This window comes from Pteronotus mesoamericanus, unplaced genomic scaffold (genome assembly GCF_021234165.1).
Source record: "Pteronotus mesoamericanus isolate MK-2021 breed Mesoamerican mustached bat unplaced genomic scaffold, CSHL_Meso_final contig_94, whole genome shotgun sequence".
NCBI classification, from domain to species: domain Eukaryota; kingdom Metazoa; phylum Chordata; class Mammalia; order Chiroptera; family Mormoopidae; genus Pteronotus; species Pteronotus mesoamericanus.
In genome coordinates, this window is record NW_026555285.1 from 40,066,664 (window position 1) to 40,080,456 (window position 13,793).

Here is a 13,793-nt window from a genome sequence, read left to right on the forward strand (position 1 = left end):
CCTGTCTGACCTTAGGCAGTCTGTTCAAGACTTTCAGGAATTTGCTGTCTGTGGCTGTCTCCTTCAGCTGTTAATGTAGCCACTCTGCACTTAGCAGGCAGATTAGAGACCCACAGGGCGGGGCTGAGTCCCTCCTGGGGGCGAGGTTATTGTGACCTCTCACAATGCTGCTGCTCAGGGGCGTGGTCTGCGCCTAAGCAAGATGGCTGCTCCATCTGTGGGATGAGTCAACACCAGGAAGCCGCCAGCCACTCTCTCAACTCTCTCTCCAAAGCCTCTATCCCTAGTCTCTCTTCAGGCATCCGCAGCCCACTCTGCCCCCTCCTCTGCCAGAGCCTGGTAAGTAGCTGCAAATAAAAATTTGTGCATTGGCCCTTTAAATGGTTCTTTGGGTCTCTTGCTGCCTGTCTCTGGCAGAGACCAAGCCTGCTGCTTTTCACAGCTGGCTGTTTTCTGTGTACTTTTTGGGCTCTGGTGTTGTAGACTGGAGATCCCCACTTATAGTTTGGATCCCGCTCTTCTCAGGGGGATCCAACTGGCTGGTTCAATATCTGTCTAGTGCTCCCACCTGTGGGCACCTCATCTGCTTTCTCAAGCCTCTACCACACTCCTTACCAGCTAGGTTGTGCTAAAGCTGATTCTTCTGTCTGTCCGAGGTTATGAGGCTCCTCTCTGGCTATTGTTCAGTTGTTTGTTCCAGGTGATTTCTCCCTAATTTAGTTGTAATTCCAGGCTGGTCCTGGGAGGAGGTCAGTGTGACTTCCACGCACTCCTCTGCCATCTTGATTCTCTGATCTGTTAACTTCTTTCCTCCGGTATCATTGTTGAGATTATGTTCATTTGCATAGGAACAATTCTTTTCTTATGGAAGGTCATAAAGTTTTGTTTCTGTGTTTGGTATCTTCCTGATTTTAGAATTTTCTACTTGAAAGTGCTCCACAACATTTTGACTATGATCCTAGAGTATATAACTTTTGATGCTTATGTTATCTTCTCTGTACACCTAGTATCATAATAATGATTATGCCCATTTTATATATTACAAGTGGGTTTACTCTATACATATTAATTTTACTTATCAATAAATGTATATATTAGATGAACAAAGTCTGTAGCTGTGTTACATGCATGTGTTACTTGTGCTGTCAAGACTGTGAAAATCCCAACTGAGCTATAGTGAACATACTACTTGCCACATAAGCAGGATTGCGACACTCAGACTTTTTGGACCTTTCCCTTCTTCCTATTTGGGCAACCTGAACCTGAAACAGCAGATTTTGCATGAGGAAATGTGTAGGCAAAACACATGCTATAAAGATATCCTCCTATAGATGAAGGAGAAATTACTGTACTATGAAATTGTAAAGCAAGGCTACTGTGATACGTATCAATGGGGCATGTACTTACACAAGAAAACATTAGCAAGACCTCTCTTCTACTATTTGGCTTTCTCTTACTTAATTGCCTTTCAGTGATGGTACCTACAAATAGCCCTTGTCTCCTTATGCTCAGAGTTCATGCTGACCAAAAGAGCAAAAGTAAATTTAATACCAGAACTTAAATTCCATGGGAAGACAAGGATTTCCTACCTATATATCTTTCTGACCCCAACCAGAGACCAAATAAGCCCTTACCTATTCTCTTTTCCAATAAATAAAACCAGAGAACTAGATATTAGACCATATGCTAAATATAATACCGAGGTTCTATCAAGATTCTAGCTTCAGGGAATAAAATAATCAACAACTCAGAGAAGTGTTTCGAACAATAACTATTAGATAAATTGCATGTCTATATCTGTAGTTGTATCTATATATCATAAACCTTTAGAAAGAACTGAATGTATGTACACTGTCACGTGGCAATTTCTCAATAAATATATATTAGTAGTAGCATCATTTAGTTTCTAAATACTTATATGAACTATCTCATACACCTTTACATTTAGTGTATTAAAGAAATAGAAGCAATGAGCCCTGGCTGGTGTGGCTCAGTGGACTGAGCACCGGCCTGTGAACCAAAGGCTCCCTGGTTAGATTCCCAGTCAGAGCACATACCTGAGTTGTGGGCCAGGGTCCCAGGAGAGGGTGTGCGAGAAACACATCAATGTTTCTCTCCCTCTCTTTCTCCCCCCTTCCTCTCTGTCTAGAAATAAGTAAATAAATGGAGTCTTTAAAAAATAAATAAATAAAACCTGCACTTTTTAAAAAAGAGATTATTCTTTAAAAACAAGGAATAGAGCAATGCTATATATTTAAAATGTAAATTGAACCTAATTAAAATAATTGAACTTGTTTCTTAATCTCATCTCCATCTATTTAATATGTTGTTTGGGAAGCTTTTAATCTTTTTGAACCTCACTTTCTGCACTTTTAATTTAAGAAAAATATTCCTTTAAATCACTCCCAGTGTTTAAAGTGATAATTGAAATTTGGAATAAGTTCTATAATTGGGGTTATTATAAGGATGTGTAAAAAGATCATTTCCTGAAGCTGTAAAATTTTACATACTTAGAAAGAAACAATCTTTTTTTAATAATCATACAATATACATTTTTTGGCTGCTTCATCAGAGCATTTGGATTTCTTTTTAATAGTACCTAGAGAATTTTTTTTTAATGTGCAATATTCTGTGCAACAGAATTACAAGTTGCACAATGAAATAAACATTGACAACTAATATACAGATTACTTAAGGAGCATTTTCTACAGCAAATTACCAATATATTCTGGTACTGTTCTGATTCTAACTCCCTCATTTTACTGGGATCTGGTTGAGATATACTGAATATCTTTGATCTGGATTAGTAACAGATTTATTTCATTAAGATCTGTAACTTATCATTTTCACTATTTATCAGTAAATTTCTCCATTCCACATATTGAGCTGGCTCATAAAGTTAATATGTCACAATTTTTCTCTAAAATATACCAGGTTTTAATAAGTCTGAGTAATTACAACGCACCAAGTATTTTAGGTACTATAGAGGTGGAAAAGATGGAGAAGCAATCTCCTAGGATTTAGCCTTTGCTTTAGAAATCCTAACAGATGAGGCTGTGTTGAAGTCTCATCTATTTCATCAGGTTATCAAGACTATGGATGTGATTCTAGGCTGGGTAAAATTAAGCTCAAATTCTCAGATGCATAAACATGGAGTTTTAAAATAATTACAAAGAGCTTTAAAGTCTGGGAAAGTAAGTCTACCACTAAATTATGAAACTAATTTCCATCTAACATTGACCTTTATCATTGTAATCCATATATTAAAGTGTCTCTCCAACTAACCAGATAGTGGCTGTCACTAGTAACCTATGTAACTCAGGAGTTTACCATCTCCAACCTTATTTCTGACAATTATCAAACTGTATGTTCTCCAAATAAATATATGCAATTTTATTTCAGATACTTTTAATATTTGAGGTTATGGTACTATGCAGTATGTACTATCATTATTGAACCTGTTAATTCACTTATTTTCACTCAATATTTTTTGAGATCCATCTCTGAAAATATATTTAGCTCTCTTTATTCATCTGCAGAATAGCAAATTATTCCATCATATAAAAATATCTTGATTTATTAAATTTTCTATTAGTAGGTATCTAATTTTCTATTGTTTTCTTCTAGAAGCTTTATAGTTTTAGGTTTTACAATAGATCTAGCTGCAGAACAGCTGAACTTTTTCTTCTTACTGTTATTACACATAAAGTGAATGTAGGTTATAGTTTGTAAAAAAAAATCCTAGTTTATACATGCAATGTTGACATAAAAGTTAACATTCTTTTTCACTATTTTAGACAATAAAATATACCATCATCCAAATAATAAGACATTAAGAGCCCTGGATGGTGCTGCTCAGTGGATTGAGCGCCGGCCTGTGAACCAAAAGGTCACTTGTTTGATTCCTAGTCAGGGCACGTGCTTGGGTTGCAGGCCAGGAACCCAGTAGTGGGTGTGCAACAGGCAACCACACATTGATGTTTCTCTCTCTCTCTTTCTCCTTCCCTCCCTCTCTCTCCAAAAATAAATAAATGAAATCTTTAAAAAAAAAGACATTAGGCTTTTTTCTTAACCAAAGCGCAACAATTTAGCTAGACCAATAGTAGTAGAAAAGCAATTCTTTTGTTTGTTTTTGTTTTTCCTTTGAAAGAGCAATAAATCTTACATTGAGGTTCATTTGTACGGAGACATTTTCATCGCAAAATGTCTTGAAAACAGATTGATATACTTGAAACTATTATTTCTACTTTATATAGCCCTTAAGAGATACTGACAGATACAAGGCCATAATATTCACTTAGGAGTGGATGGGCTGGTAGCATCAATTTCTTTCTATGACAGATAAAGTACGTCTAACTTTGGTGAAAAGAGTACTAGTATATGTTGGTACAGTCATTTTTAACATACTTAAAAAATTGATAATAAATAAGTACAATAATAAAAATTTTATATTGTGCTTAGTCCTTTCAAAACAAGTTATATTTTACTCATATTGTACAAGCTGATAGGTGAAATTTTGTGTCATTAAAAGAACTAGCAAAATGAGAGTAAGGATATTTGGGGATGCCATGTAAGCTGGTAGCTAAAAAGTGTGATCATTTTAGAGACTATTTTTACATGGGTACTTCCTTTTATGAGTAAAACAAGCACATTATTTTATGATCACCACACAGATGTGAAATGGGCCTTATTACAGTAATGGATTTGAAACCGATGACAATGCACAAATACAAGAAATTTTGTATAACTCACACCATGAGATTTTCTGGAGAAAGTAAGGCAGGACTCAAGGTGGTCTATAAAAGCTTGGGAAGACCCAAGAGGAGCCATTGGTTTGGGCTTTTACTGTGTTCAGTGAGCAGAGCCATGGCAACAATACCCTGACTGGCCAGGGTGGTTTGGTTCAAATTCCAGTGTCAAAGGAGAGAGAACCTGGATGCTGTTAATGGCTTGAGTGGGCTTTAGAGCTGTCAGCAAACATCAAAATGGAGGCAGACCCTTCTTCTCACATGCAATTAACAATATTAATATATGCACATATGTTCATGCAAGTATTTGGTAGATAAATTTTATTACCGAATGCTATGTTTTTTACAGTGTATATTTCTTACCCTAGAAATCTTTATTTTTACTTTGTTTCTATCATGACATTTTTAAACTCAGAAAAACACACTGTGGTCCATTTAGAGTGGACCAAATGTATTTGGAGTATTCAAAAAGAGAATTAAAATAAAAGTTCAACATTAAAGAGAATAAATTTGGCTGTGTATAGATAGTTAGAGTAGAATAGTGTGCAGTGACAAATAGACCTCCTTATTATAAACATTAACCATGGTGAAGTGCATTTTTATTCCATTGATAGAAAATCAAGACAGCTGGCTCATCTTCCCCATAGGGTAGGGGACAGGGAGGGCAGTTCAGGTGCTGAAGCTCTTTTCATCTTATGGCTCTGTCAGTCACTGGGACCATGTTCTCGGATTTATCTGTTCAGAGAGAGGAAGAAAGAATTTTATAGAAGGCACGTCTCCCTCCACACAGTGGCCTGGATATTTCATACAACGCGTGCCACAGCATCGTGGCTATGATTCTACAGCATGGTGAAACACAGCTTTAAATGCCTGTGTATTAAGAAAGAGAGCAGCACACAGGTTATGTTGAGTAGGTGTCAGTATCCACTATTGACTGCTAATCCATGGGTATGTGGGACCTAATGTTTATCCCCAAAGCGGAATCCAGAGTAGCAACAGGAGTAAACTACATGTTCCCCAAATTTGTAATGAAGATGTTTGAAATGTAAAAATCCTTCCTTCTCACACAGGATTACCACAGAAATTACTCCACACAGAGACCAGGACCTCAATTATGACAACTAGGTATACTTTAGCCTATAAAGGATTGAAATTAATTTTTTATTAATACTTACAATCAAACTATATAATTGGTATCATAGAAAGACTAGTCTCATAAATAGTTACTATATTTTAAAATATATGGTGTTGCCCTGGCTTGTGTGGCTCAGTAGGCTGGAGCATCATCCTATAAACCCAAAAGCCCCAGGTTTGATTCCTGGTCGGGGTACACACCTGGGTTGCAGGTTCAGTCCCCTTGGGGCATGTATGAGAGGCAACCGATTAATGTTTCTCTCTCCCATTCTCCCTCCTTTCTCCCCTCTCTAAAATCCTCAAAGGAGGATAAAAATACATACATACATACATACATACATACATAAAATATAAAGTGTTGTTTCTCCCTGTTTTTAAATTATTTTTTCTCATGTTGTTTTATTTGTATTGGAAAATGATGTGATAAAAATAAGTTAACATTCTAATGAGTAGTAAAACTTTACAGAGAAAACAATGTACTTCTATATCCATTAATACATAGTACGAAGGCAATTTTTATGTTGAGTTTAATCCACCTATTAAGTGATTACACTGGGCTCTGCAAATCTAATTTCCCCTGCTTGTGAGCTAAGCTGCCATTTATTACATCTGTTTGCATCAGTCATTTTGACTCAGCACATGGTGAAATCCAGAACAACTTCAGATAAGCCAGAAAGTGTGGTGGCGAAGCATGATAAATCATTACGTTAATTTGTATTAGTCCATCTGGATGGCAATTGTAGTGATTTGTGTATTCTTTTTAAGGTGTTGAAATCGCAGTACAATCTTCTTAATAGATTAAGTTGTTCATGAGAAATCACTTTAAAAATATTTACCCAATTTCCAAATGAACTACCATTTCCAAAATGCAAAATCTAATAACATTCATTGCCTTAAGAAGCTTAATTATTGACACAAAATACTAAACCAAAATATCAGATAATACTCTAGTTCACTGAAGTAACTGATAATTTTTAAACAAAGTTTTTTCGTTTTGTTTTGTTTGCATGTGGCACAATCAATTACACATCTACAAATGTTATTTTGTAACTAAGAGTATAATACAAATAGCTGGCTGTTACATCCTATGATTAAAGCAATATAGTCTGTAATCAACATTAACTAAAGCTCTATAACAAGTTTATTTACTAGTATCCATCAACCAGTTTTATTTTGTGGTAGAGATAAGATGAGTCAATCAAAGTGTGTCCCGCACGTATCTAGAGAATTAGAAGATCCGATGTTTAGTTGGGAACGTGGTAACACATGGTAACTACCTCATTCTGCAGACACAGTGGAAGCTTAATGTAACACTGGCCATTGCAATATAAACAAAAGTGGTGAATGCAACTTACAGCAGTTGCAATTAAAAGGAATGTGTGAGTCTCTCCTCCTACTTCTTGTTTGACAGGTTGGTTATGGAATCGGGTTTTGGAGCAGTCACCTGAGATCCTACAGTGACTCTGGGAGTGGAGTCCCACATGGTGGAGGACCCTACTTCTGCCATTTTATGCAGGACAGAAATAATTTCACTTACGTTACTTAACTCTCTCCTTAACAGCTGAAGTAAGCCTAACATATCTTGATAAGGGAGAGCTTTTAGATGCAGCAGTTAAGTTGCACTGATTATCTGTTTAATTACACATGAATCAATTACAAAGACAGTGTGTGCATGTTGTCATAAACAATTCCTGAAGGGAAGAGGTAGGGTGAGGAAAAAGAGGGGAAAATGGGGGGGAAGGAAGACAAATATAAATCAATAATTTTTCTTTCACTATTAGTGTCCTTTGAGTAAAATGCAAAATTTCTGGAGAGTTAAGCTAAAAATGTTTATTTGTTAGTTAACTGCATATTAGACCGAAGCAGATAGTAATATATGACTGGAAAGAAAATTGTTGATTTCTTCTAAGTCTTTAACAAAATACACTTGTTTACTTTTATCTATCATGAGTCTAAGCCAATAAGCAATAGTGCTAAACATTTTTCCTCAGTGCATGAAGGGTGAAATTTTAATGCCTTTTTAAAAAAGTGTCCTGAACTCAGGGCTACTTGGATTCGTAATTACTAAACACACTTTAGAGTCACAGTATATGCATATGGTGATAAATTTTATAAAACTTCAAGTTAAGAAATACCTGAAAATATAAAAATACAAATTAGCAAAAGAAACCCAAAACACTAATTTGAAAGAACACAAGCACCTCTATGTTCATTGTGGCATTATTTACAGTCACCAAGATATGGAAGCAACCCAAGTGTCCATTAATAGATGAAAAGATTAAACAACTCTGAGACAGTTACACAATGGAATACTATTAGGTGATAAAAACAAGAAGAAAATTTTACCCTTTGAAACAGTATTGGTAGAACATTATGCTAAGTGAAATAAGCCAGTTAGAGAAAGTCAAATACTATTTGATTTCACTCTTATGAGAAATCTAATGAACAAACTGAACTAACAAGCAAAATAGAGACAGACTCGTAGATAGAGAGCAGGATGGCAGCTAAGGGGGTGGGGGAGGGGAGGGAGATCAGGGATTAAGCAAAAAGGAAAAAACGCTCATGGACATGGACGTCAGCGGGGTGATTACAGCAGGGAAGCCATGTAAGGGTCTAAATGATGATGGAAAACGTACAATAAAAGTTAAAAAAAAGAAACTCACACTTGTCTCACCATTTTTTTTTTTTGGTATTATAAACATTTTTTTATTGTTGGTCAATAACAGGTTTCCCATTTTCCCCCATTTCTCTCCCCTGACCTACCCACCAAAATTTAGTGCTATTTCTTGCAAATTTTGAAATCCATCATAGTAATCATTTGTTTGCTTTTATTTTTAAATATGCACATTTTCTCATATTTAATCATATTTAAATAATATACTACTGAAGAAACAAGAGATCAAGGAAGGAATGAAAGAGAATGCACCACTTATCAGTTAAAACATATGAAGAAATAAAATAATATCAGAAAATCACTATAGAACCATCCATGGAGGAGAAATACATATATGGTATGGTCAATATGAGTATTTTTAGTTACAAGTATTATCATTCCATTATGATAAAGTAATAACGTATCAGGTCTAGAAAGGCAAAGGCATAGAAACATTCATACTTACAGTTGTACAAATATATGTGCATCTCTAACATGACAGCTTTTTAGAAGAGCTTAAAATAAGAATGTGTAAGACCAAATAATGCCAAAATATGCATAAGAATTTTGACCTAGACCAAGGAAAATATGGGTTATTGCAAAAAGTAAATATAATCAGTCCTCTATATCCACAGAAAAACAGCCTTTTCCATCTGCACTTGGGAACCTGAGAATGTAGAGAGCCAACTGCATGCATTATTCTGCCTTGTTTTATACAAGGAGCTGGAACATCCATGGCATTGGGTATCTGCCAGGGCCCTGTAACACACCCTCCCTCCTCCCTCCCCCCAGTACCCAAGAATGACTATAATGGTTCGAAAAATAACTATACAGTCTATCTCTACTTTTTATTGAAGACATAACTGAATTATTAATTTATAACATTAATTAATAAAATACTAATATATTTTAAATATAACAACATGAATTCATGTGTCATTTTGCCAAGCACTGTCAGGTCAGGGGAGTCTGCTCTCATGTAACACATACCTGATGGTGTCATAAAATGTGAGAATCTAAAAAAAAGTGACAAACACAATATAGATGCAAGAATATTTATCCATTTATAAAATGCATTAAAATGACAAAAATATATAAGCAGGGAATATCAAACACCCTGACTGAATTGCAATCATCCATAGAAAAACAAAAGAAATATTAAGGTTTGTAATTATAAAATTCTCTAAAGGAGATTACTTTGATAAACTTTTCAACATTTTCTTCAACTAAATCCCTTTTATCTTCTCATCTATTTATTGTGTCTTCCCACTAAATAAATGGTTATGCATCATCCTGTTTAGATGAACACCACAGTCTTTCAAAAAGATAATTGTCAATTAAACCAATCTCTTTGTGCCTTGGTTTTCTTACATAAGAAAATAGGTAACACATAGCTCCAAAGTCTATTGTGAAGGAAAACAATGGAGGTGATGTTTACTACAGCAACTAGAATACATTTACCACACAAACGGGACTCGGTTACTATTACATTCCCTGTTCTTCCCTTGATACACAACATATCTAGTTTCGGTTTACATAAGGACAACATGTACAGATGATGTGTCTTAATAAAAAATTTTTGAACCCTAAGATTTGCATAGTTATGTGTAAGAAACGATAGAACATACTGATAAATAACAAAAGCTCTTAATTCAGACAACCTAGGGTCAAGTCTGGGCTTAATCACAAGATAGCATTTTGATGTTGAAAAAATATTTCTTGGCACCTCTAAGCAACACATTTCCTAATCTAAAATTTGTGGTAATAATAATTCACTGATATGTTATTAAAAATTAAATGTTTTTTGAGAATGAGTTAAAATTGTTCTAACATACAGATATTATTAGTTAATATTAGTACTAATAATTGCCAGTAGTAGTAATAGTAAAGTGTTATTCGATAGTATTAGTAGTAATAATTGTAGCATAAGAAAATGCCGTCTACTGAAAAAGGAGCAATAAAGAGTACCCTCATAATAATCATTTAAAAACTGCTGGATATAGGAGAAGGAACAATGAAATGATAGTATTATGACAAGTTTTGAATTCAGACCAAATTCCATTTTGGAATATCTCCTGCCTACCAAAAAAAAAAAAAAGAACAGGAAAAAAAAAAGGAACAAACATTTCTTTAGAATCACAGGCCCCTGAGTTCTAGTACTTTCTTTATATTTTATGGCTTTTTTGAAATTGTGGATTGAAAGCTCCTGGATTACTGATTTGAGAAGGCTTCTCTAATGTGTTGCTAGGACAAAAGTTATGCTGTCCTTTATAAGGATCCCTACAATGGGACTTTGTCCTGAGGGAGAGAGAGTTCCAGTCTCCTACTACAAGACCCTGCTGTAGAAGTCTTCCTGAACAATGTCTGACTTAACAGTCTTTAATAAGTGTCAAGAGAGATTTTTTTCTTAACAGGGTTGCCAGCCACAAAGTCAGTGATAAATGAGAATCAAAGTGTATAAGAAAGTTGTTTTTTTTTAACTAGCTAATTTATAATAAAATATTTCCTATTGAAACACATTATCCAGTTTCAAAAAACAGCCTTTCGGGCATGTGTAAATATCACCTTCACAAATTCAATTACTTCAGGGAAGAAAAAATAACTTACTTTGAAAACGATAACCTAATGCCATATGTTTCTGTTATTTAAATATAAAGCAATATGTATAAGAATTAAGGCTGAGAGTTAGAGATTTGATAGGTATTCTTTACTTCTTGTTGAAACCTTTAGCCTAGAATGCCTGATCCAAAAAAGAAAAAAAAAAAAAAAAGCCTTACTTCAGCTCTGTTGAGGTGTGCATCAGATCCCTTACAATTCACATTCACTGAACTTAGCAACTTCACATTTTACTCCAATCCTTTTGGATTTGGTGAACTGACTGAACACCAGGTACTATTATGTGCATACCTTCTTTCAAAAAATTTAGAACCTTTGAACACCCGGGGACAGGTTAGAAGTCATATAATGGTGTCAGAAGAAAGGAATCAGTAGAGAGAATACAGTGATGGAGAGAAAAGTGAGAACAGGGATTCTGAGAAACAGACTGAAAGATATAAAGCAAGATATAATTTCTGGGGGGAAAAGAGAAAATGTGAAACTACTGAATTTCACATGCATCCTCATCATCATCTTCGCCACATAGTAGTTTGGAGGGAAGGTGAACAGTGACTCTGAAGCCTTGAAAAACATGCTCGTGTGTGCAGTCTATATAGAAAGCATACATAGCCTTGCCCTTCAGCTGCACGCAGACTTTTTTAAAAATACTATGATTTCAGGACATTAAAGCAGTACATTTGAAATCCATTTATGCCCTATTCTTTTTATTTATTTTTTCTCCTTTTCTTTTAGCCAGCCATTTGAACATTTGATTTTTCTCCTTCCACATATGGGCATTAAATGGGACTGTCTCAGCTTCTGCATTTGCTGCTAGGAATTCAGTGCTGCAGAGTAAAGTTTATGATTTTGTTCCCCGTGAACTGGGATGTCAAAGAGTTCCCCCCTAAACTGATCAACAAAAGCAATAAACGTATAAATAAACATAGAAACTAAGAATATAGAAAATTAAAATAAATAGTATCACTGATCCCTGTAGGCTTATAAAAAGTTGCAAGAGCAGCGGAGCAAATTTAGGGATTTCTCAGAGACCTCCCTCTGCTGGGGACCACTGCTCAGCTCCCTGGCAATGGCAAAGTGACCCACTTCCTCCCTGTTACCCTGTCCTTCCTTCTGTGTCCTTCGTTGCCTTCTAAGTTTATGTGCCTTGATTGTTGAGTAGTCTCACCACTGACAGAAAAAATAGAAGTAGGATTTCTTTAGAGAATCACTGAGCACATAGAAAAACTCCCATCTTTTTTTCAAGTGTCTGCTTTCCTCTCTGCTTATGCCCCATAGGGCGGCTCAGGCCAGTCTCTCATATTTTGTCCTTGCAGGTGAGGTTAAGACATGACATTTTTGTTTTCCAAGAGCCATGGAGGCAAACTCTCTGACCACCTACCTCTTAACTCAGCCCCAGGGCTTGAGATGAGGAGAGCTTCTCTGCATATGGTAAAGAGAGTAGATACACACAACATTTAGACAACATTTTTTGAAGAAATTCTCACACTAGAATCTCTTATAAAAACCCTTGGAATACCCTTCTACTTACTTTGTTCTGTCCTGATGCTTTCATTAGAATATGTGATAATTTAAAACTTGCAGAGGTGTGAATACGTAGCTGTTCATCTTATTATTTGCTACAGTTTTCCAGTCGATTGAAATATCCACCTTCCCAAATAATTATGATAATTGTTTTATTAAAGAAAGGAAGGGAATAAAGAAAGAAGAGAGGAAGGAAAAGAGGGAGAGTAAAATAAACATAATTAGAGAATACATAAATGTAGCACTAACACTAACCACATAATTTATAATTTTAATAGATTATTGGGGGGGGAGAGAGTGAGAGAGAGAGACAGAAGTATAGATTTGTTTTTTTCACTTATTTATGCTTTCATTGGTTGATTCTTGTATGTGCCCTGACTTGTGATTAAACCCACAACCTTGGTATTTTGAGGCATTGTTCTAACCAATTGAGCTACTCAGGCAGGGCCTTGACCACATAATTTACAAGGCCCAGTGAGAGCACACAAAGAAATACAAGGCTCCAATTTATTAAGAACTGCACAATGGCAGCAACGGAGAATTGAATCTTATGTGATTGAATAGGTCACATGCCTATGAGCAAGCCTTGCCTGGAAGAGTAGAAAAAAATAAAAATTCCATAAATGATTTTAATGTAACCTGAAATCAGACAGGAAATAATATTACTCACAAATATAAACTTATTTTAACAAAAATATATTCTTATTTTAATTTAACAATAATTTTAATTATTTTTATAAGTATTTTATTATAAAGGTGCCATATTTCTTATGCCAATGATATTCATAAAGAACTACATATTTCATTGTTTACAAGTTTTCTATGAATGACATTTAGCCTGGTACAATGACTGTGATATATTTAACAAATTCTAAATTAACTTAAGTGTCTGTAATATCTTGTAAATGATTTATTCATTTTCTTTGTGTCCTGGACATAGTGCACTTGCTGAACTTTTCTACACTCTCACCTGAATTTTTGCCTGTGAGAGGCAAGTAAGTTCTAATAAAAATAGATAAATCTCTAAGAAAAACTTTTATTACTTAGTAGAAATATTATTCTTAGTTTCTAATACCTTTTCTTAAAATCTCACAGGCTCAATTTAGAAAAATTTAATTTCC